Source organism: Tauraco erythrolophus, chromosome 12 (genome assembly GCF_009769465.1).
Source record: "Tauraco erythrolophus isolate bTauEry1 chromosome 12, bTauEry1.pri, whole genome shotgun sequence".
Classification (NCBI taxonomy): domain Eukaryota; kingdom Metazoa; phylum Chordata; class Aves; order Musophagiformes; family Musophagidae; genus Tauraco; species Tauraco erythrolophus.
In genome coordinates this window covers 7482136-7507798 of record NC_141476.1, presented here as the reverse complement: position 1 = coordinate 7507798, position 25663 = coordinate 7482136, and the positions used below count along the sequence as shown (strand labels likewise).

Here is a 25663-nt window from a genome sequence, read left to right as displayed (position 1 = left end):
AATAACAAGTAATAGCAAGCCCTTAAATAGAGCATTGACTCTCTGGAATTCAATACACTTTGTATGAGAACCAAACAGCATTCCTACTTATCAACAAAGGACAAACACAAAGGGACACAGAGGAAGGGAGGCTATTTTCCTAAAATCAAGCGGCCAAGCAAGGGCAGCACTGAGATTTGGACCCATGGCTCCCGAACGCTCAGCGTGCTGTCAGCAGGGGCCGTGTCCCTGCTGGGAAGCCTCGGCCGTGCTCTCCAGGGCAGAGACCCCCGAAGCCAAGGAGAACACAGAAGTGAGATGCGGATGGGAGGCATGCAGGCACGGCCCGCTGCTTACAATGTGGGTTAAATCAGCCTCAAATATCCCCCTGCACCTAGAAATTCTCTGCCTGAATACAAACGCAGCCCAGCTTCACCGCAGAAAGCTGCAATGGTTAATGCCACAGATCAGCTCATTACAGGTTAAACTTTACCCAATGATAGAAATGGATTAATTTTCATTTTTCTTTAAAAGTTAACCAGATAGCTGTGTACTTTTCAAGAAAATCATCTCCCTCTCAGACACTAAACACACCACCACGACCCCAAAAAACCCCAACAAACCACAGTACTTTGTCTCAGCAGCTATGCCCAAGACCGTTACTAGAAGTGAGAACAAGAGAAGAGAAGGCTGGTAGCTGCTACGCGTGTCCAGCCACATTAGATCAGCAGCAAGTGTCCCAAGAAAGGCAGAGGGACAATACCGTCGGCCACTTGTAAAGCAAAACACGGGATCGGTTCAAATAAATGTGAAGTTTCAAGAGATGCCAAAGAGGACGATTTCTGGCACTAGAGCCAGACTCTTTGCACCGTCACGTTTTCAAAATGAAAGTCTGTCTGTGCCTTTGTCTCTCCTCTGGTGCAGTTACAGCTCCGCAGCTGGTTGCATGCAACAGCCGAAGCAGTGAGAGCCTGCGGTGGGGTTTGTTTTATAGCCAAACTACAGACCAGGTCCACTGTTTGGAAGATGCTGTACTAAGAAAGAATAACGAGACTGATTCCTGCTCCAAGGCACCTACAGTTAAGTAATAACGATCCTTCGCCCATGACCTGTTCTGATACGCTGCTGTCAGTCACTCGAGTCGGGAAAACGCGTGTTTGATGTATGCAATAACTCACCCAACCGTCGTGAATTACAAGGCAAGGTCTGTCTCACTGAGAACAGACCAGCAGAGCGCCAAGGGCTTCTCAGCAGAGGGAAAAGAGCTCACGCTTCTGCAATGGAGGCAAAATAAACCTCCTGCCACTTTGCCACTGGGATTAAATTAGGACAGATCTATGCCCATTGTATAGAATTTTGTGTCAGATTTATAAACAGTTATGTAGCGTTTACATTCAAAAACAAAACTCTAACAAGGCTTGACTAACAGTCTGAACACCAGAGAGCCAGCAATGAACCCAGAGAAGTTCACACTATGTTTTCATTCCAAACGCTGTGGTCTTTTAATGCACAATAACTGGGAAGTAAAACATACATCAAAGCATGAAACTAGTAAGCCTTGCATCTGAACAGAGAAAAAGCAACACAGCAATGCAAATTAAAGTCGTAAATCCCCCCCAAATACAGAAGAAAATAGTATTTAGAATTTTAAGTATCAGTGCAAATAAAGGTAAATTATTTATCTCAGCATGATTTTTAAGCTGACTCAACATCCTTCTATAACTATGTACCTGCTTAAAATTGAAATGTCTTCATGCTTGAGAGGAAAGCCAGATGAAACACAGTGCGAGCACCTCCGTGGGTGATGACTCTAGTGTGGGAGCTCAGTCCCTGGCCTACTGGGGATTTGAGGTTTGCACAGGACCTTTCTGTGCCTCAGTTTCCTTTGCGGACAACCACCACGTTATGGACTTTGTTTGGTATTGAGCTCATTTGGAAAATCACAATCTACTAGTAGAAAGAACCAACCCAGTTTATTATTCATTTTTTCCTTCTTCCTCCATTGCTAATTACAAGGCAAAAAGAGATGTTTTCACACCTGCAAAAGCAGCTATCACACAGTGCTTGTCTTATCAGAGCAAAGACGAGACTACACACAACCAACCCACAGAAGAGAACTTGCAAGGAGGATGGGTGGGAAAGCGGTTGCCCACTTCTCGTCCCCGTGGCCACCTCAAGGGACAGGCAGCCCAATCTGCCCTCACTCCACAGCTAATCCTACCATTTTCAGAGGTCTCGAGGGTGTTGGTACCCAGCTATTAGTACATGAACTCTCATTCCCATAGGCTTTACTGACAATCTCAGACTTAGTTAACTGCGTCTTTTGAAATATGGAAATGTGTGGGAAGAGGCAGTGAGAACTTTTAAAAATTGCAGTACTTTGATCCTAATTAACAGAGTTGACTGAAAGCAAAATATGTAGAGCTAATTTTCACAATATTTTTCCACCATCCCTAGACAGAGCCTTTTTCCTGGCACTGTTTAAAATTAATGAAGTAAATATGTTTGCATATTTATCTTTTCATTACACGGAAACAACAACAAGGAAAACAGATTGAACCGATAGCAGAATTCTTCCACTCCAAAGCAGTCTGGATGTGTTTTTTGTTTCAGTTCATACAATGCAACCCAAATCAAACAAGCAATGCGAGTTCACTGGCCATGTAAGTAATCAGTTTTATCTAACAGAGCTACTACAAAGTAACTGCCTTAGGAACTGACCCCTTCATTTTATTTTTGTCTCTATGGAGAAACACTGAAACGGTTTTCAAGGAAGACAACATCATTCCTGAAGTCTAAAGAACAAATCACTCGCCAGTTGCCCCACACCAGTAACAACAAATATATTGCAACTCAAATGCTACCATATGGCTAATAGACTCAGGCAATGGAAAATGAATGACATATAGAATGGAAAATGAGAAAGGACATATAGAAGCATGTATGTTACTTGGGACTCTCATATTAATTCCCAAAGAGATATTTTCATTTTTGGAACTTGTAGCCCAGAATCTGCAAACAGAAGTACCTGAGAAGTCAGTGGTCCCTATGCCATGTTGCAAACGATGGTCTAGGGAGAATTTCAACACCCAAGATGGGAGGAACAGAGGAACCAACATGCAGGACTAAGCTGCAGCTTCAGCAAACTCCATGCAGAGAAGATAGTCAGCTTGCACAAGTCCTGCTCAAAGCTGCAGGCAGGTTTCAGGTACAGGCAGGTCTCAGAGTCAGAGGGAGTAGGATGTATGTGATTAATATGTATGCAGATAAAGCAAGAGCAGGAGCTTGGCCTTGCAAGGATGACAAGCAGAAGCAGAAGGTAAGGGACCTTCCTTTGAGTTTGCAAACTGCCAGCTTGCCCCCAAGTCTGACCAGGCTCAACATCTCCCTGGCCAGGAAGATCCTACTCATTCCCACGGCACAGCACATGGAGGGAGGGAACCCTCCCTCCCATCAAGTCCCTTAAATTTAAATGTACCCCATAAAATACCCATTATGTTGCTGGCTAGGCATCCTCTGTCCTGGGAGAAAGGGTGAGAAAAGATCGCACCTGGCATCAGAAGTCACCTCTTCTCATCCAGTTTTACCTTAATTATCATGGATACAATAATTCAGTAAAAAACAGACTTTTTTCCCCAAGGGTCACAAAGGCTAAGTAAATGTGATGGATTTTGCTCTGCTCAATGATTCCTAGTTATGCCTTGATTATTGTATCGATTGCCATTACAAATGCTGAGTACCCGTGATTGAAGCGATAATTAAAAAGGCAAGTCGTACGTGGCAGTTGTTCCTCTATTATTACAGAGCCGTAGGTCTTCCACTAGGCTGTTCGCAGCATCTATCATATGTGCACACACACAAAATCCTATGGAAACTCGTATTTCAGAAACTACAGGAGGAGAAATAAAGAGAAAAGAACTATTATCCTCTCTCCATCACCATGTATTAGAGAATTAACCAGCATGCAGAGTTGTGAGCTTTTGGTCTACCTGGAAGAAAAGAACAGAGAGCACTTCCAACCCTGATGATAGCATTTCGACCATGAAATTCTGCTCTGTTTTCAAGTCTGTGATGTTCTAGAAGAGATCTTGCTTTTGTGAAACTTCATCTGCTGTACAGCTTTCATTACAGCTTTAGCACTTAGAAATGAAACTACAAATACACCATTTCTTACCGCCCTCTTAAATGGAACCACGCAGATGTCAGCTGCACCATCATGTGCAGAAGGCAAAAAAAAAAAAATCCTTCCATGCTTCTCAGTTTGTTTCTGGTCCATCAGTTAGGAAGTTTTGGCTTTTCCAACAATTTCATTTTCTTTCCTTTTTCAGAATATGAATGAGCCTGATCATTCAAGTGACACCATGGTAAATGGCATGGTAACTACAAAATCCTGTGTTAATTTTTTTGCCAGAAAAGTCTAGGAAATAGCAATGGATCTCAAAAGTAACTGTCTACATGCATAAAAGGGTTTGCTCTTCGAACTTCACTGTGATGACATAGTCATTATGATATGAAAGTGTGAGCATTTTCTTATATTTTGCAACAATTGTCAAGCAAGTGAAAGCTTTATTTGATTTTCATTCGCATGTGAAGACAAGATTTAGTACTCTAGTGGAATAGACAATGTCAGAAAGGTTTTAAATTGTAATGCTATCACTTTAACATCTTTAAGGCACTTTTTAGAAGATAAACTCATCTGCCTATAATGACTAAATGACACAGTAATGGAGAAGAGCTAAAGATTTTCTTATGGTAATAAAAGGGAATACTTTACTCAGAGAAAGAAAAGCAGAGAGCTATGCACTTCCTAGAAACACACTTTCAAGAACCTTTCAAAATAATGGAAAAATAAATAGATATATTATATTTATACACACACTCAGACTAAACCAGGACTGATGTAGGTCTAAATTTCTGTCAGCAACTATCACTTCAGAGAGGCAAGATGAAAAAAAAATTAAAACACTCAGCAGAGTACGTGATGCAGGAACACAATTCCAGGAAGGAACTGGCAGGTGATAGTCGTAAGATTGGTGAGAGCTGTTTGCCACTGCTAGCACTTCATCAATTTCCAAAAATACTTCAGTAATATAGCATAAATATCGTATATAGGATGCATAGAAAAAGCTGTCTTAGCTGGAAAGCTCTCAAGGTGTAACACGGAAAAACATCCCATTGTTTTCACTAATCCTCTGTGAAGCATCCCTGGCTCTATACTATCTAGTCAGCCTGCATACTTTATTCTCTCCTATATATCCATAAAGAGAAGATACTGAACAAAGTTGCCCTGCTCTTTCGCAAACACGAATGGCATGACTCTAACCAAAAGATTTTGTAGGTGCACAAGCACAGCCATCTGGATGTTTCCCTGGCTGCTGAATTTGTGAAACTATCGTCATTAGAAAAATTGCTCATCATAGTCCAATGTAGTACAACAAACACAGAATAAAACGTACTTCAAGGCATGATTTGCAACTGGAAGCCCACCAAAAAACAATGAATACACTCCAACAAAGCTAAATGAAAGAGCATAGCTCTGTCAGCCAGCACGTGAACCAAAGGATTATATTTGATATCTGGCAGTAGGTAAAAACGTGCTTGGTGAACTACAACTCCCAAAGTACTTTGCAAAATATTGATACCAGGTAAGTCAGAAAGTAACTACAGCTGGACCATTAGGAGAACAGAGAAGAAAAAGAAAATGTGTTCTTTCAGGTGAGACAGAGAGCAATCTCAATATAGACTGTATAAAATTTTCATTCTCCTTTAGATTGTTCACTTGTTTGCATTATTCCGTTCAAATTCATTGCAATAGCTGATCACTTAGTCAATACATTCCAAAAGCAGAACTCTGTTTTACGTATGCACTGATGCCAAACAAATTTCTCCATTATAAAATTACAGTTGCAATACTTCCTTCCCAACTGAGTCCTAGAACATAAATATGCCCATTTAATGAGAATGCAGGATCATAAATGTTTATTAAAAGCACACAAGACATTGAACCGACAGCAGAAGCCAAAATACGCATTATGATTTTGGTCCTCTTGTCAATACTTGCATGTGCAGATTAGTAGGAGAATGCATACTTCCCATTATTCCCCACTTAAAAATCATCACAATCCTGTTTTTCAGTTTGAAAATAACCGTATATGTTTTCCACAAAAGATTCACTTATATTTTATACTACAGGGAGGACAATTCCTGTGATATTGTCCTATCAGGTCGTGTTTAGCAACACTTTCAGACACAAAAGCACTACCTTAAACTAAACAAAAATTCAGGAGAAAAAAAACTATCCATACATCTTGAAAAATAACTGCAGATTTGGGGGATCAGAAGGTATGCTCTTAAATTCCTGACTGCTGTAGCAGGCTGGTTGCTACTGCTGATCTCTTGCACTGAGAATAGGGTGGCTGTCTCTGACCTGGAACATTGACCATGCTACAATGACAACATGGTCTTTCCAGCGTTTGCACTTTTCACTATCGACGTTTCAGAAGGTATTGCCATGGCAAAGCTGAGGCACAGCTGCTTGGTGTTACTCACAGTGAGCTGTACTACAGCCACCAGCCATACTGATATCTTTACTTATACGTGTAACTAAAAAACATGTCAAAATCTACGTATTTTTCAGTCCTGGCTCTAAGGCAGTATCTTGGTTTGGAGATAAGAAATCTCTGTAGATGTCTGAGTTTTCTGGGGGAGAGAGAGGAAGAGAATAGCGGTGCTTTTTTTTCTGTATTTCTTAAAAATGATCTGATGCTATCAAACGTTACTGGCACCTCAACATTTGCGGGTGGCCACATTTTATAAAACAAAGCAGATGTATTGAATAAATGATGACAGTGGACAAGAAGGTGAATTTATCCCAGTAGGACAGCAGATAAAACCTGTAAATATTAGGTTTCGGTGATGGAAAGCCTTTGCTGATAAAAGACTTCAAGGACAGACACCAAGCTTCTCCCCGGATTCATTGCAAATTGGGATTTTCAGACCCAGACCCTCTCTGCTTACCCTGACACAAATGGTAAAACTCCTTTTTCCACTGACTGCGGGAGAACCAGCCCAAGGAATAAACCTCAAAATTATAATTCTTGGCTTAAACAATAAACCGATGTGCCTTACTAAAAACTAAATTAACTGCCACTGGAAGGGCATCCATTGCAGCAAGTACAGCTGCAATACAGAAAGTTCTCAAATTTGACCATTCAAGAGGTCATGGATACTGGGAAAATGCCACTTGAACATTTTTCTTCAAGAAATACAAGGTCAAAATAAAGAGTTAAGAGGCAGTGAAGAGCATGGCTCAATTTATGCCACAACTCTCTTGTGCTTGCATGCTCCCCAAACCTGGTTCTGAAAAGACCTTGTTCCATGCAAATAACAATCCATTATATCAGCGCAATTAAACTTAACAGTATCATAAAGTCAGTGAGCATCTGGAAGTATTGATAAGGTTTCAGTTTATGGACACTTTGGTAGGGAATTGCTGTTTTCTTTTCCATAATGATGCAGCTATTATGGATTTGGGGAGGTTGGGCTTGGGGGCTTTTTTCCCTGCTTTCGGTTTAACAGTTTGCTGTACCTTCATTCAAACATATATGCGAGATCAGCAATACTGAATTTCTTCCAGTTTAAATCTTGAAATATGGGATATATATAAAGAAGCTTTCTCATCGGTTCAACAGCTTGTCTTATCCTGATGCATTGGAATAAAGAGACAGCTCACTTTGGCCATATGTTTCAGTTGTTCCTCTCACTCCCCCGCTGTCTTTCCACACGTACCATGACTGTGGACAACCTCTCCTTAAGTGGGCAAACAAATGGTTTAACTCAGATTTGCACAGTGTTTGCTGACTTGTGTGGGCTCCAGGAGCCAACTCAGCTTTATCATTTCAGGCAAACATATTTCTGACAGACATTGTGGTAATTACAGCAGCTCGATTTTATTAGATTAACGACAGGTTAAAGGCCAGGATCTCAACTAGCAGAAACTGGTGTTGCTACCCTGAAATCCACGGTGCTATGCTGATCTATGCTAGCTGCGAGCATGGCCGCAAGACTTTTACATTGTTTTGTGCCCCCTTACATAACAAGATTTTTAAAATTAAATGTTTTCAAGTCTGCATGTGTGGTCCATCATTTACTTGCCCAGTGTAGGCTCAATGACCTTCTTGCATTCAGTTTCCACTTCATATTCTCTGCCCTGCCAAATGGTTTAAATTCATGAAGAACATAACTGAATTTCAACTTAAGAGGAGCCTTTTCATCCCTATAAAATGGGGAAAAAAAAAAAAAAGTAACATCTCACCTTTTGGGACCTCTGTAGGTGTCAAAGGCTCTGGACTGTCTGTCCCTCATATTCATCTGAAACTGTTCAATATGTTTCTCCTTTATATCTTGCATCCCAACCATGGGAGCTACCTACAGTTTGGTGTAAATTTCTACTATGGAAAAACCCAGAACTGACAGGCCCAGATCCAAGATCTGTTAGCACAAACCTTGTTTAAGTGGCATCCCGATATAGGCACCAAATTCTCAAAGACTGAAAGCTGAGGCACAGGGATCCTCAAAACAACATCATCTCAGTAAACAAGTGTCACGCTTAATTCGGAGGAAGATCCTTAGTTAAAGGGGAGTCTCATCTAAAAAGCTGTTCTATACCAGGTCTTGTGGCCCCTCACTTAGTCTCTATTAGATGTTTTTCAACAGGTAACAGTTGCCCACATACCAAACCTCACTCTTTATATAATTGATAGTAAGATTCCCACTATGTGTCAGAGAGTCCAGAGACTGCCCTGGACTATCCCCACACAAACAGGCGATCTGCACGTGCAGGGATGAGCGCAAAGGAGGCCTTTTACATCAGGTGGGTCCATGCCTGTTATTATAACCATGGGCATTAGCAATTCTCATCAAGTGGCTGTCTGACCTCATACCAGAGGTGAGCTGCAATTGTTTTGATCTGGGAAAGGAAAGAGGATAAAAATCCATTAAAATGAAACAACTATAAGAGGCAATTGAGACTATCTCATTTATTCAAAGTAGACACTATCACAAAACATTTCGAGAGCTTTCTGATGTTTGGTCTATTTTTAAAGACTTTCAGTTAGTCATAGATGAACCTCAAAACATTGAGCAGCTTGGTATGAATAAATATGCTTATCCAAGCCTGTGACCTGACATAAAAACAGGCTGCAGTGATTTATGCCAGCTGAGGAGGTTAAACTAGGAGACGAGCCTCTCCTGTGATACATGAGGATTTTTTGCTGTTACTACTCAAGTTTAGAACAGTCCAAAAGATAGAATCTTTTCCAGAAGAAAACACCGCTATTGTAATCTAGTCTGATCAATCAAGACAACCAAAGAACGTTTCACTCTAACTCCTCCATCACGGCTACAACTTCAACAACGCAGTACCTTTTAAGGTCATGTTTAAACCATTCGGATGTCTCCAAGACTGGAGGAATCCAACTTATTTTTGTACATAGTAAAGTAACAAAACAAAGCCAAGATACTTAATCGGTTCAAGAGACAGGCAGGAGGAGTCTTTGTCCTATTAAGTCTCTACCTAGTGTTATGCAAATTCCTTATTTACAAGGCTGAGGTATTTCGAGAGTGAAGAGTGTTGTCCTGAGGGGTCAGTGCTGTCAGCTACCAGGATCAGAGCAGCAGTTCTTTATACAAATAACCACATGCATACGTTAAAGAAATCTTTCCCATCAAATTAGCAACACAACAAATAAACATTAAAGCCCAACTGATGAGCATGCATTATAAATGAACTGATTGATTATTTCCCAAGTCATCTCCTGAAATAACTCAAGAAATTCGGTCACTCTAAAGCAGCACTAGAGCTGAAGACCTTCCTCCTCCCTCCTAAAGTATCATCTATAGCCCCACTAAAGCCCTGATCCAATGCTTACCTGGAATCAATGAGACCAGGTCAAACTCAAGTGCCTTGTCTCTGTCATACCCACAGAACACAACTGCTCTCTCTGAAACACGTATCAGAAGTGAATTAAGACAATTTATAGTTGGAAAATTCGTACCTGGAATGCATCATGACTGTAAAGGCAACATTTTCCCCTCAGTTCTCCACACAAAGCCATTTGTAAGCACATCAAGAAAATACCGACTGCTAAAATTGCAGTTTTATTCATTCCAAAACAAGTTTCCACAAGCTCTCCGTAACTATTCTGTTTTCCAATATCTCTTGCCCAATAAAAGAGAGGTTTTAAACACCAAAAAGACACCTGTCTGCATTAAAAACTAACTACCTGTAAAATTACATTTTTTTAAAATTAAGTATTTTTTTGGCAGAAGCAGGACTTGACTTTTGGCCACAGTTCTGTAACTTGCAAATGTTGTAACTGATTGGGGTCATATTTAGTTGAGTGTTTTCATCTGGGCTTAAAAATAAATAACACAAATTTCACAGGAGCTTCTGAACAGTTCCACAGCAAAAGAACTCTGAAAAGTTTAGCAATTAGTAAGCCTACCAAGTAAATGTGGGTTTTTTTTTAATTTTTATTCTGTATTCTAAAAAGAACATTTTTATGATCATTTAAATCATTATCATGTGGGCTGACCATATGAATACTAGCTGAGCCATATATTGCAGTGCATTAGCTTTTCCCAGCTGGGTGATGGACAGAGTTGTTTGCAGTTTGATCTAGTCACATCTGATATCACAAAGGAAAAAAAAAAAGAAGTAGTGAGCATGAACAACTTGGCCCAATGCATGGGAAAGCAGACTTTTCCCCTGAAATACTTTGCTTTTATCGATTTTAGGACTAAAAGAATTGACTTCCACGGCTTTTTCTTTCCATGATTTGGATGATCCCATCGTGGTGACAATGTCACAAGTTTATTCTTCTCATTTTCCAAAAATCTGCCCACAGGTAGGCTTTAACTGGAAATTAAGGTCTAAGTACTGCTAACACAGTCGTGTTAAGAATTTCACCTTGCAGTTTGGATGTTGCTACCAAAAAAAAAATACGTATTTGTTAGTTTTCATTACATTGTTTGAGGTTTTCAATGAATGAGTCAAATTCATCAAACTTTCAAACATTCTGGTGACCAGCAAATCCATGTGCTCAGCAAGGCTGAGTGCACATGGGCAGACAAATATGGCATTATTTTTTGTCTTTTTAACTTCAATACTGCAGTCTTGACCCAATGCCGTACAATTTTTGCTTCCCATTTTCCAAACAAACCATTAGACTATCTAACACAGCATGTTATTTAGGAAAGCCAATTTAGATGATGATTAGCTACTGAATCTATTGTAAAAACATAAAAAGCACATAGGCGTGATTTTAAAGTAAAGTCCCATTTTGGTATTAAACCACTCAGCTTCTATTTGACAGTACAATATTCAGAGACACAAATTAGCCTTTATTTATAATTATATGCATGAATTTACAAAAAAAATATTTTGAAATATATTTTCTGGGAAAACTATCTTGAGACAAAACAAGGGCTTCATATCAGCCTCTGCCTTGTTCAAAGTAGGTAAAAATGGTATTTTGAGGTATAGTTCGCAGGCAAATTGCATGCAGCACAGCTGCTTCAGAATTTGCAGGCTTCTTTTTTTGAGAGAGTTCTCACTTCTTTCATCTCAGGAAACAGACAAGCATTTGAACTTAATGGCCATGAAAATGATGTGGCCAGAAGCGTACACACCGCTAAGAACTGGATGTTACATTGCCTAAGCATCTCTGAGTCCCAAGGACAGACAAGCAGCACTCACAGGCATCACTGGCTTTACTTCCTTTTATTTTTGACCAGCCCTTCTTTTGTTTCAGTTTGGTCTTTTTTTTTTTTTTTTCTTTTTGTACATTTCCAGTGGCTCAGAAAGCTTCTATGCAGCCTTGACAGAGGTCTGGTTTTGGTATGAGAACACACAGCAGAATTGTCCTTTTTAATTTTAGCTTTAACAATGAAAGTCAGATTTCCAAAGCTCCATCTACATCACAATATTTTGCCAAGTGAATATATTTTTTTTCCCTTCCTTCTAAAGGCAGCACCATAAAAGCTGTACTTTAATAATTACATAGTGGTTTTCATCTACCGATCGCAAAGAGCTTTAAAAAAGAAGCACATCATTAACCCCAACTTACAATGGGAGAAAATAGAGAGGGACAAATTCTCACCACTGTATTTCGGAGGTGGGGGGGCGGTGGGCATGAGGAACTCTCATGCAACTAGGATCCTATAGTACCATGTCTTCTTCGTAATGCTGAATAATGAAGTTTTGTGCCCCGAAGAGCAGTCAATAAGGGTGCAGCTCCACAGCAGCACAAGCAAACCCAAGCCCAGGCCCTCTCCCACCTCCTGGCCATTCTCTCTTTCTCCCTTCATTGCAGCAGCTAGGTCATTCTGGCAAAAAAAGCCAGCGAAGCAGCAGGTAGCTGTTGTTGCAACCAGTTTAGCAGCAGCTGTGAGTGTCCTGTGCGGGATGGGGAGCAAGAGCCCAGCCCTGCTCATGCAGCCTGCCCCCAGCACCCCACGCACCCACGGCAGGCACTCACAGGGCATCTCCATCACCATCAGACCTAGGTTCTGTAAGCTGGCCTGTCACCCTGTGCCCCTTCCCATTGCCCAGGGGACATAGACGCCTTGCCAGTCATTGCAGCCTGATGCACTGGAAAGGCTGGAAAGACTGGAAAGACTCAGAAAGTCTACTAGAAAATTGACTGATGGCAGCTGGGCAAAAAACTGCCTTAAGTATAGTGCTGCCTTTCTTCTTCACTCCTACTGTCTTTTGAGGAAGATAACACATCAGCAATTAAAGCAACCAAGCAATGCCTGTGCAGTAGGCACTGTCTATACATAACTTGCCATGGTCATTGTTACCGTCGGTCAGCTGCAGAATGCCGAAAAAGTTAGAGTGATACATTTAATATCAGGTGGCATTTAAGCTGCTGACAGCCTATTAAGCCCAGTGTGCTGTAGGATGCTGGCACTTAATTACTGAGATGGTATCGGACCTCACAGTCAGCGTAGTTTGGTACGTATTGGCTTGCAAGCAGAGCCCAACTAACCTTTTTTAATAAAACTTTAAGCTAGAGAAGCTTTGAATACAGGAGCTGGTTTAGTCCTTCTGCTGCACAGTTTGGGCAGTCAAACAGTTGGGCTGTGTCAAACAGCAGCAGAGACCAAAGGAACAGCCACACCAGCTCCTACAGCGTTTTTCCAGAGAGCAGGATTATTCCTTACTGTTGCTTCATGTAGCATTTTGAAATTTTCTTTTTTCTCTTTTACCTGAAACACAGCTGATACCTAACAAAATAGTTCTTCCAGTGGCAAAAATGATACTCAGAATTGAGATAAACTGCGGAAGGATATGCAAAAGGTCAATCGCTGCATCCAGTCATAACACACTCCTACTAACAGAGCTTGCAGTATCTTAGGATGGGACATTTTCTCAGTCCTTCTTGTTTTTTGGAGATAGATAAGCCTACAGCACGTAGATATGAAGGTGGTCAAGGGCAAAGACAGGAAGCTCCCAGAGAATACACAGCTAGGAGATATCCATCAGCCTACACCAATACCTGTTGGCCCATTGCAAAGCCGTGGTCCAGACCACCAGCTCCCACTGCATGCTGCCAACTCTCACTGCCACAAGTCTCAATGCATAGAGATGGAATTTGGCAAGACTGACTGGTACAAATCACACAACCAGAACTGGCAGTCTCTGAGCACCCCTATTTCTTATTGCCTGGATGCATCGGAATAAAACCAAACATAGCCACACAGGGAGAAGGCATATGAGTCAAGGGACAAAAAGCAGAAGGTTTTAACCCAATCATACTTTCTGTTTCAGTGAGAAGCACAGACCAGAGATTCCTGAAGTACACTAAAGACTCTCTGTAGGAAGAGGTTCCAGTACCAAGGGGATGGTCAGCAATACAAAATAACTAGACTACAAAAATTAATAGTGTCAGGCTCATTTGAATGTGTATTTGTAAAATGTATTTAAAATAAGGAACTCCTGAGGGAAAGCTATCAAAAAATAATGTAATGAGATATGAGGTCAGGAAAGACATCAAAGGAGTTTAAGATTTCTTCCACTCCAACCAAGAATATCCAAATAATATAGTTTCAAAGCCCAAGGCACAAGTGCAATTGTTTGTTCAGGTGCTGGTCAGGTCCCCATTATTTCTGTTGTTGCAACAGTATTGCAAACCTCAAGCAGCACCAGGAAGGGCAGCTGCCTACCACCATATGGCGAACAGAAACATTTATTTGCTTTTAAAACTCTTCTCAGGTTATAGACAGATGACCAAAAGAAATCAAGTTACCACTGGCCACGCAACAGCATCAGAGCGCCCCAGTGCTCGAGCAGAGTATGAACTTTCAAATAGCAAAAGTTTAAGAATTTAAAGTAACTCATTTCATCCCGCATTTGCTCAGGGCGAGGAGGGCACACGTGGTTAGCTACAGCTGCTCAGCTGATGAGCAGAAGCTCACTAAGCCACGCCAGCCCAAGCAATCGTGCTTGTATTTCATGCCACCGTTTGTTTTGGTAAACTCATTCTGTATCAGAAGTGTCGTTGTTTGGAACATCGGAGGAGTTAGAAGAGCGAATTGGTCAAGCTCTATGAATATGGAGAGAAATTGAGTACATTTGATACACTGGTAAAAGGAGAAAAGGGATCAGAGAACAGTTACCGTAAAACCTCATTATGAAAGCACCCATGAGAGCCATCGGTTTGCACTATTACTATATAAAGACTTTTTGTTATAATGGAGATACCTGAAATAGTGCTTAGTGCAGTGGGACACGCTTTAACTTCACAAAGAACGTTACAACAGGCAACTATTTAATAAGGCTGCTAGAGGATCAGGTCAGCAGGTAATTCACCGGGAGTGAGCCACTTTTAAATATTTTACTAAAAGAACACACTGAGATAATAATATCTCATTTACCAGCTTCCCCTTCAAGATGATACAACCCTAGTATCTCCTTTACATTGAAGCAGACCTTTCATTAGAGAAAGGTCCTTCAATTTAAAGATCTCCCCATGGTGACAGCGTGCCATTTTGCAGCTAGAGATGCAAAGAGTTCTACATATAAAAGCAACATTTGGATGGCATTAAAATCTCTCCCCTTACTTAAAAATTTAAGCTTCATGTGTGCCTGATGCAGCCAGCACCAACACCTGAAAAGCCCGTTTCACACACTCCATTTATAAGCTTCTACTTTCAGTGACTCCCATTTCAAAGTTTCCCAAACTTTAAATACTGTGGATGAAATCTCCCATAGTTGTTTTCTGCCCCTCCTTAACAGCTTGCTCTCAGTTTTGAGAGGAAGGCAGGACTTTGAAATGTTGAGGTGTTCCTTTGCTCCCCCTCTGCCTTTTTAAAAAGTGCACAATGTTATACAGAAAAAATCTCCTGCTAAAATACAATCTCCCAAATTAAGCACTTCTGAGCAGTCACAGTCAAGGTTGCTTGAACAGTCTTTGTTTCTCTTTGCGCGTGTGGATATTTTTCAAGAATTCTTCCATCCTGATGTTGGACATTCTTATTCTACTTACGAAATCCGTTCCTCACTTCACTCACTGTGTAGCAGAGAATAATAAATGAGGCAGACGGTTACTAGAAGGAGAAAGCAAGTCTGAGCAAGAGGAAAGCTCTTACGTTACACATCTATTTGACAGGACTTGTCCAGATAATGGCAGGATATAATGCGTACAGTGGTCAAATTATGGCAGCATCAATTCTGAGATTTCCTAACCTTGGAACTTCAAATTCTCCTCTGACCCACGTCTATTCAGTTCTGACCAAGAGGCAGGGTCTAAGCTAGGGAAATGCCTCAGAGATGGCACCCAAGAAGGAATGCCCCAAAATAAGAGCTTAGCAATACAAGGCTGAATTTTCCAAAAAGACTTCTGTTGGTAACAAGCTCCCTCTAATGAAGTTAACACTAACTCTTCCATTTCCTCTTATATAATTTGGAAATTCAAGTCAATTGTGCTTAGCTTGTTAGTCTTTCCTAGGACTCTCCTGAATCTAACAATGTACTTTTAATTGTGTCATGGTACATTTCTTTATCTTAGGCTGGTGAAGCTCCACAGGCTAGTTTCTTCTCCACCTCTCTTGCAGGGATCCTATTTACCTAAACACTCAAGCAGAAACTCAGCAACACGATATACTAAATGGACACCTTCATCTGCAGAAAAGAAATGGGTTTTGATTCACAATGAGATGAACCAGCTGATATTGTAGCACAGTGCAGCTCAAAATCAGACTGTACTGTCTTGGAGAAGCACAAGGAAGATGAATAGAGGTCACTAATATTTAGTCACCAAGACCTTCATAAAAGTCAGAATACTTAGACCACAATGACCCAAAAAGCCACTGAACTAATAAAATAATACGAGAGATGAAATATGAGAAAAAGAAAAATGAAAACAAATTGAAAAGGACCCATTCAATCAAACAATGACTGAAGGAGCTGATAAGGGGAATTAAACGCTCTGTGTTGCACCCTAATAACCCAAAGCAAATCTGAAGCTTCAAATAATGAGAACAGCAGGGCTCAACCTTCATGTCCCCAAAATCACATATGACTGAAGATGAGTTCTCTCTAATGGGTAAGCAGCTACTTAGAGTGATGATAAAACTAGCTCAAGTACTCAAACTCCAGCCGCACTGTGGCTTTCTAGATCCTTTCCAGTTTCCCAGTGGTTTGGCACTGTAAGAATACTTTCTGGGGCATTCATCTCCTTCACAAAAAACATCATCTCATCAGCAGGTAATGTGTGACATCCTCGCTGCCAGTCCCAGGAGTGAAGGGAAGGATTTAATGAGCACAGACTCTGAATCACTTCCTGATTAGGACTCAAAATGAGTTGACTTCATCTTCACTGGGAGAAAAAAATAAAAATTAAAGTCTTTGTGCAGAAAAGGCAAAGGACAGCTTTAGCTCATGCATCTGAATGTGGTAAGCCCCTGATTTCCCTTAAGAGCTTAGGATGACAGATGAGCACATGTTAAAATATTGCCTTGTCAACACCAGGACACCAGCACTTGTCAACTAAACTACATTCAAAACACACCTTTAAGCAGCCATTGCTGCAGCACTGTGCAAGTAGCTTGCACTGCTAGAGCCTGCTCCCAGCCTCTGCTAAAGAAAAGGACTTGGGTTCCTCAGTCAGCCCAAGCCTCAGGCTCTTTTTGCGGTCCATATAAGAAAGAGAGGAAGAGAAGACTTTTTCTTTTCCCCAGCCACTTCCCCACCTTTATCCAGAGCTTGCATTCTGGTGATTTGTTAGAGCACCATCAAAGAAACGACACCCTACTAATCACCACTGCAGCGCTGACAAAGTGTGCATTTCCAATAGCACCTTCTACACGAGTATTATTCAGCTGCTCCCCATTCGTTTAAATTGATGTAAAAGATCGGCACCAGAGTGTTCGCAATGCTAGCAATAAACCTACCAAAGGCTTCGGTAAAACCAGTAGCCAGAGAGTGTGCAAAAACAAGGGAAAAGAGAGGAGCAATTTTACTTTTTTCCCCAATACATCATGATTTCAGTAACAGTGCTCTTTCACAGCTTTCATTTTTTGTGTGTGCCCGATTCTCATTTTCAAATGCATTGAAAGGCAGTATCAGACTCTAATGAAAACAAAACACCAAAAAAAGCCCTGAACAAACTAAAATTTCCAATCTACAATGGATCAAGAGTTTCCTCAGGAAAACAAAGGTGGCGGTAACACTGCTGATTCCAGGTGGGACACGATCTCTCTTTGGATAGGGAAAGCAACAAGCTACTTTTCAATACAGTAAGTGATACCCATAGCCATATTCCTATTGCTGACAGGACTACATTATTCACCTAGCAATTTTTTCCCTATTTCAATACTGAAACCTTTCAAAAAGTATATAACAAAGTCATTCAAGCACAGCTCACTTTGGGCTCACTTCACATGATTTTGTTGAGAATTTTGCCTCATTGGCCTCAAACTGCTGGGTCAACTATTTTTCTTCTTTGGATTTCATTTTCTTAATGAATCCTTTGAAAGCCTATTTAGAAGAAAAAAATATTCAATCTCTTCCAAGGAAAGATGTGAGTGTATATGACATTTTACATCAATTGAATACTAAGCAATTTTTAAGAAAAAGTTTTACTTAAGTTACCTTGGACTCTCCAGTTAATGACGTTTTGATGTGAGCAGTTAAATGCAAGTGTGAGTGTTAATATTATACACACATGCCAAATACATACATCCCATGCAACCGTGTCAATACGGGGCATGTTGATACTAACACATTTTATGCAAGTATGCTAATCTTAGTACAAGGAGATACAATGTCTGTCCCATGGGTGAAATCAGTGGGGGTGGGGGGAATCAACCCAAGGTTAAACTATCGCTCCTTGTTCCATAAGCTTTTCTACTAAATCTAAAACATGATCAAGTAGTAATTTTGAGGTGATGTTAACTGTTCCAAAGAAAAGTTTTTCCCATTTTTTCCATTAGATGCCAAAGCACATCTCCCACAGGTAGGTCCAGCTTTAAAAAAAAAAAAAAAAATCAAATCACCTTTGCTTCATACATTTCATTGTGCAAGGAAAAACTAGAAAAATCCAACAACTTTACTTTAGGGGAACAATATTAACTGTAGCCATCCCTATCAGTTTCATCTCTAATTAATGAAAAGTTGCGATAGAAATTCTGTCAAATCTATGCGAGTTCAGAAACTTGCTTTAAACATGTCTTTTCTTCCAGATTTGTCTACAGCTGAGATTCCTGAAGACATCCTGCACACAGCCAGAGCCAGGGAATGCCTTCAGATAGAGCACATCAGATCAGGGACATTTTTCTTACTTCTGCAGGTTTTGTTTTTCAAGTAGAAGCAACTCAAGTCTCATACTTCAGGAGAAAAAAAGAAGAGTAGGACATTTGATCTGTTATCTTCCAGAGTCAGCTGGAATTCTACTGGATATCATCAAGGGGAGGGGGGAAAGAATCTTACTCATGTATTCAGAACAGCAACAACAGCTCAGGATTAGCTGCAGACAGAAAGACCATATAGGATTAACACAGTGAACCAGTCATCATGCTTACCAGAATATTCAAGAGCAAAATATTCAGAGGATTTCAGGACAGGATTTAGCAGAATTTGACTGAAAATAGCACCACATTTTGAATAAGCTTTATTGAATATCCCAGCACCCAGCATCTCTTGACCAAAATGACTTAATGTGCATTAATTTCAGAAGCATTTCTTGTGTAACCATTTAAAGAATCAGTGCACTGGAAGGGATGGAAAGCTGTCAGACAGGTGTCTGTACACAAGCTTCAAAGTGCAGGCAAGAGCCTTACCTGCAGCATATGAACTTCTAAATGACCGAAACGCAGGGTAAGTATTATTACTGTCAGATGCAAAGTCAAGAGCCCAGCACCATTTAATCAGCTTCTGCTGCTGAATTAATGGCTTTCATCATTGCTTTTTCCTTCCCACAACACTTTGACTGCTATGACAGCCTGACTTGTGCTAGGCGTTGTCGATAACGGCAAAAGGGACACTCTAAGCTTCAAATTGCAGGTTGGATTACCTGCACTAGAAGATTGTATAAAAAAAAAAAAAGAAAGAAATTCAACTGGAAAAGGCTTATTGCTGTTATGGCAAAACCTGGCTCTGCAACACTTCAACAGCAAGGAGCTGAAGTGCTCCTGGAGCAGCTGCCAGTGCTCTTTCTCACCAGCTCTGTAGCAGTTTCCCAGAAGGAAGTGAAGCATCATTCTTGGATCTACATGGATCCATCATCACTTCCATCTGACAGGAGCTAGCAGTAGGCAATGACGAGTGGAAACAAGCCTGCAAGAGAGAAAACATTCCCTGCTCTTCTGCATTACTAAGTGAATCCTTGCTCTCTCCAGAGCAAGTTACTCCTTGATATAATTTCCCACATTGCAGGAGGAGCCATGCACCAACAAGCAACAGGTTCACAATCTGGCCCTTTAGCGAGCCAGACCCTCTAACAGAAAAGCCGTTTGCAGCAGACCGCAGCCTCCCAGGTCTGACCTAGACTTTGCATTTTGCCCATTTTCCTTGTGTCCAGAGTAGAAAATAAGCATAATTAACAACATAAAGTTCAAGCTGCTGAACCTGGTAGTTCAGTTTAAAAACGAGCTCCATACACTCAAGTGATGTAAGCGTGTTAGAAGTCTTACTAATCGTCTAGGCAAGCACTGCCTTAAATTTGGATCCTTTTTGGCTGCTAATTCCAGCTGCTATACTTGTAAACCATTCCATTTACATGGACACAGACTGATACCCAGGTAGTTAGAACATGGAAAGGACAGTAAATAGGCAGCAACTGATAATGCTGTTGATGCTACACGATACTGTAACCTAATCCTGCACACACTTGGGAACTGGTAGCTGGAAAACACTCCACAAGTACTACTGCCATCCCCAAACAGTCAGTCTCATAGCTGGCCACTCAGTAACTGCCTTTATTTATCTGTGGTCTTCAAACCTCTGAATAGCCACATAAGCTTGTCCATACTACAGATCCCTGGTTTATTTTTCCAAACTCTCATTGGCAGTTTACACAGCAGTAAATGATCGAAGGTGCACAAGGACTAAATCCCAGCTCACAGTCGACTTGGCCATTCATCCACAGATGAGGAATACGCAGAAAGGCAGCTGCAATATGCAAAGCTGCTGCAGCCACTGGCCATGCTCTACCTGTCCTGTGGGCAAATGAAGCTGATCAGTCTTCATCACTATTAACACATTGATATGTGAAAATAAATAAATAAAATAATACAAGCCTTGTCTGCCAATTCCTCTGAAACTCCTGGGGAAAAAACAGGAACCCTTTGCAGTTTAACAGTGGGCACACATCACCAGCTAAGTTCGCTCTAAAGGCAAATATTCCATTTTCACTGAGAGATGCAGTGTGTCATAATACGAATAAAGAACAAAGACCCCTTTCATTCTGCTGACAAATACAGTATAGCATGTCACAAATCACAAGGGGAGCAGACAACACAATGGCAGCAATTAAATGGGTGTCTTTTCATTAAGAAATACATAAAATAACGAGAGACTGTACGTTCCCCCCACCAAGCCTTCAAGAACTACACTGGCTAACATGGCTGTAAGTATTTAGGGATGTTACTTCTGTTACCCAGAAAACTATCTTACGGAGGGGTACCTCCAGCCAGTGCAGCAGGATACACACAAACACAGAAATAGATATTTTGTTTGGGTTTATATGTGTCGTACACCTTGCTTATTGCAATTCACACACAGCTTCTGCAACTCATTCACAATTGATGTATTTCTGGAGAAGCTAAAAAAAACCCATCATAATGACCTTTTTAACTCTCTCACTGCTGAATTTCATCCAAGACACCGTGTCTCTGCCTCCTCCCTCCTTGTCCGGTGACCCAGCCTGCTCTCGGGAGATTCACTCCCCAGCCCTCACACCTGCTTAGTTTAGGGGATGTTTTGCAGAAAAAAGGGACCCTCCTGGCCCTGTTATGCCTTTAAGCCGTGACCAACCTCTCTGAGCCTGTCTTCCCTGCTTGATTGCCAGAGCCAGCACAGGGAACCACTGCCCAGCTCAGCTCCCGGCCCCCAGCACCTTGCCCCACGCCGCGAGCCCAGGAGTGGACACGCGCGTGGGTTCTCGCCTCCCGCTTTCCTTTCGGCATGCGCGGCTGTCTGGGGAGCAGCTCCGTTTCTCCCCCAGCTGAGAGCATGCCTCGGGAGGTCTCCTTCCTGCCCCCTCCTCGGCTGAGCCGCGGGAGAACAATGCGGGGACAGACATTTAGCAACACCTGCTGTATCGCATTAATATGCACAGGGATGTATTGATGGTTTTTCCCATCCAACACTAAGACCGCATTGTTCGGGGCGATCCATCAGTGGATCGCTTCCCCCCCTCCAACGCCGGCCCCACAAGCCCCCTTCTGACATGTCCCCTTGTCTGCCAGCCCGGGCTGACGACCACGTTTTGGAATGCACTTCATTAAATCGGAGCTGCCCCATTCCAACCTGCAATGCGGAGGCAGTACAAAGCGAGCGCCACGCTTCCTCCCGCATTTCTTTCAAAAGCCCCATTGTTCGGCAGGCATCTGGTCCTGATCTCAGCCTATTCGTGTCCATTGACCCCGCTTTCTCGCAGCGCACCCGCTCGCCAACGGGCCTCAAGTAAAGCCTGCTTGATGAATTAAAAAGCAGCACTAGCCATCTGTCCTCCCAGGCTGCGGAGCTCCGCTCCGCAGCTCCCTTCCCAAGCCCACAGCCTCCCCTGCCTCCCATTATATCCCGCTCTCTCCTTACACGCACAACCTGCAGCTGAGGAACCACTGGATTCGCTCAGTAAACACAGACCTCACTTATCACATTTGCTGCTTTTCATTTCTTACGTTAGCATCTAGGAAAGGAAAAAAAAAAAAAAGAGAATACAACAGAACATTCTCACTTGCCTGAGTCCTTCGAAATTCAAGCACAAATACAAGATTAATCCTTCCTTTGTGAGGTCTTGTCTTTAAGTCGTGGTATGTAATGATCCTCAGCACTGCAGCAGAGGGGAATAAAAAATGCAGGGATCATAAGCAGGGGGAGGACAGGGCTTACTTACATCAGGGTTTCTGCCACATGACAATAGGTTTGAGAGGGAAGAATAAGCTGGCAGCAGCAGCTGACAATGCAAAAGGGAGAATGCAGAAGCCTGCCTTTTATATTATTGGTGACATTTCTAACACATGACAACAATTTCCATCTGTATTTAAGCTGGGAGTGTGAGGAAAAGAGCATTACATCACGACTCCTCTATTCCTAGGGGCTGTGGAATATCTAGGCCAGAGGGATTAAAAAGCACCTGTGTATGCTATAGATCTGAAATACCACGAGGCAGATTTTTCTCCCCTCTCTTCTTTCTCCCTCACCCTTTTTATTTCTCTATCGCCTTCACTGAGCTGCTGTTTGAAAATATGCCCAGGGAAGTGCAAAATGGTATTGTCCTAGTTTGCTAGGCACGAGAATGGGGGAACTATGCGAATTTGTATTTCTAGCTCGGTCTCTCTCTAAGAGATACAGCACTCATTTTTGCAAGCTATCAGACAGAATACAGAGCATCTTTCTGTTTTCTGCTGTGCTTGTCCCAAGGGCTTTGAGTTTCTCTTAAGGTACCAACTTTCATCTTCCTTTTAAATCTGCAGGGAATTTCAGTGACAGTAGCAACGGGGTTTTTTTTTTCCTTTCTTTTACAGCCAACACATGCCTGTATCTATTTAAAAGTAAACATCAAGAACAGGGGCCAAAGATATTTTGGAAAAAGCACTTGACTGCTTCAGAGCCAGCAGGTGTCCGTCTTGGACACCTTCCACGTATCTCACAGGACAGGATTGCTTAGATGTAGTGCTGAAATCCCAGGGGACTTGCAGCCTCGCAAGAAAACCTGCTCCCCGCAGCTCCACGGCTGCTTCACCAGGGCTCACACCGCTCCACCGGGGCAGGCAGGGATGTGTGGATCCCAAAGAATGCACGGGAGGTGCCAGTGGGGTGGGCACAGGGTCCTCTGGGGCCACCCCGGTCGCCCACTCCCATGGACCAAGGCTCAGGCGTGGGGGGGACAGCACCCACCGCTGCTGCTCTAACAAGCAGACGTTGTGAACCACACCAGCTAACAGCCATCGCCCGCAAAGCGCCTCGGTACAGGCGTGGACACAGGCTACAGCTCCCGAGTTCACAGCACGTGTGCGCGAGAGCCAGGCAACGTAAGGAGAAAGCATCATCTCTACTCCCCTACCAAACCCAACAGCACAAATACAACAGGTGCTCTTGCTGAAGCACCCCATCCCCAAAAGTGTTTGAACTGGGGAGGGCCAAAACACCACCGAGAGACAGCAAGCCTTACATTAACTTTATAAGGGAAGTGACCGCACATGAACAGGAGAGTGGCCCGATTATAAATAAATAAAACAGTCTTAATTTTACAGGAAATCAATATTTTCATGAAAACGCCATCTGGCCCAAGGTGCTGGGCCCTTATATGTCTCTTGTTTAAAAAGAAAGATAAAAATTATTTGCTCAGGATTCACCTTCTTGATCTTTCAACAACAGCCTCATTGAGTCTTAGGCTGTTTTTTTGGGTGTGTCAGCTCACAGTCCCCATGGGAAGTCCAAAGCCTGTGATAATGATGGGTTTAGAGTACTGGATACAGTAAATTTGAAAACTGCAATATCAAAATAAATAACTCCTAATTCCTCGCCCCTCCTCTTCATGTCCACAAAACACAAAAATCTGCACAAGCCAGACTGAAACTCTCCCATCAGATGACACTTCAATGAGGCAGCACCTAAATGGGACATTCCAGAAAAAAGTCTCTTTATTAAAAAAAAGAAACGGAGCATTTTACATTTATTCAGAGATGCAGCTTCCCAATCATTTATGAAAACTCTTTCATAAGATTTAGAAGGGGGGGGGGGGGGGGGGGGAGGGAAACAATGAAATGACTTATTTTTAATCAGGGATTTAAAGGCTTTTTCTTTTTCAAAAAAAAAGTCCCACACACAAACAAAGAAATTCAATGCAAACCTCTGTTTCTGTATCATGAAAGCCCCTTCAAGCACCAGAGTAATCAATTTCTCAGAGCTTGTGTGGTCTACAGCAAAAGCCAAAGAAGGTATTTAAGTTTATACAGCCTTCAGCATTTTGATGGCTTGCTTTTGAAATACAACATGTTTAAATTTTATATCTTTTTTACAGTTAGTTATGTCTTAAGAAAATGGTTGCTGTCAGTAGAAAAAATAGAAACAAAGGAGAAAAAATGAAATTCAACCTGGTTTTGAGCTGCTTGCCCATTCCAAAAATCAGAGTAACTCAAAGTTGCACCATGAAGACTGTTACAGTCACAATTATAGCACCTTTTATTATATCATACTCTGTCTTACTTTAGCATCAAACACTTTGTCTCATACTAAGAAAGAAAAAATATGAAATAAGAGTGGTGCTCCAATGCCAAGCACCACCAGATAAGCCTCCACACAAAAAGTCAAAGGCAAACCGTAAATCACTTCAGGATGGGGAAAGGAGTCTTTGTCCTTACAGTAACCCCAACTTCCCACCGTGAAAGAAGACCATCTTGAGACAAGATTTTACAGCTGGGATTTAACTCACAGGGTGGAAGAGGTGTGAGATAGAGCACTCTTGTAGGTAGGAACAAACGTCTCCAACAGACTTCTCAATCTTTCATCAGTACATTTTGGATCCAATTCATTCACCATGTGGGAACAGCAAATGGGGAACAAACTGTGAATTCAAATAACTGTAAACTCAGCAAGATGTGGAAATAAAACACAGATGGTGCACTTCAGATTAAGGGTCAGCGTTTCAGTGTCGCTTTCCACTTTTACATTGTGATAGGTGATGTATAACAACCACCTCCTCCTCGAGACAGCGCTCTAATTAAACCATGACTCACTTGGAAAAACAAGGAACCAAGTGATACCTCCACAGAAGCCTCCCTGCCAGTCGAGAGGCACTAAGGTTACTTTCTTAAGCTGTGGCTCACGGTTTTGCTGCTTGAGGATTAAGGTTTGGGAGTGGAAGTCATCTCTGCTGGACAGACACAGCTGAAAAAAGTTTCTTTGGCTTTTCCAGCTCCCAGGCGTGCTGCGGCAGGGCTGTGCCTAGCACCC

At 41.9% G+C, this 25663-nt stretch overlaps 1 protein-coding gene across 1 annotated transcript in view; it reads right to left on the bottom strand.

Moving 5' to 3' along the window:
• MAGI1 (membrane associated guanylate kinase, WW and PDZ domain containing 1) overlaps nucleotides 1–25663 on the bottom strand; it is a 354654-nt gene that overhangs the window by 136486 nt on the left and 192505 nt on the right. The window lies entirely within an intron of this gene.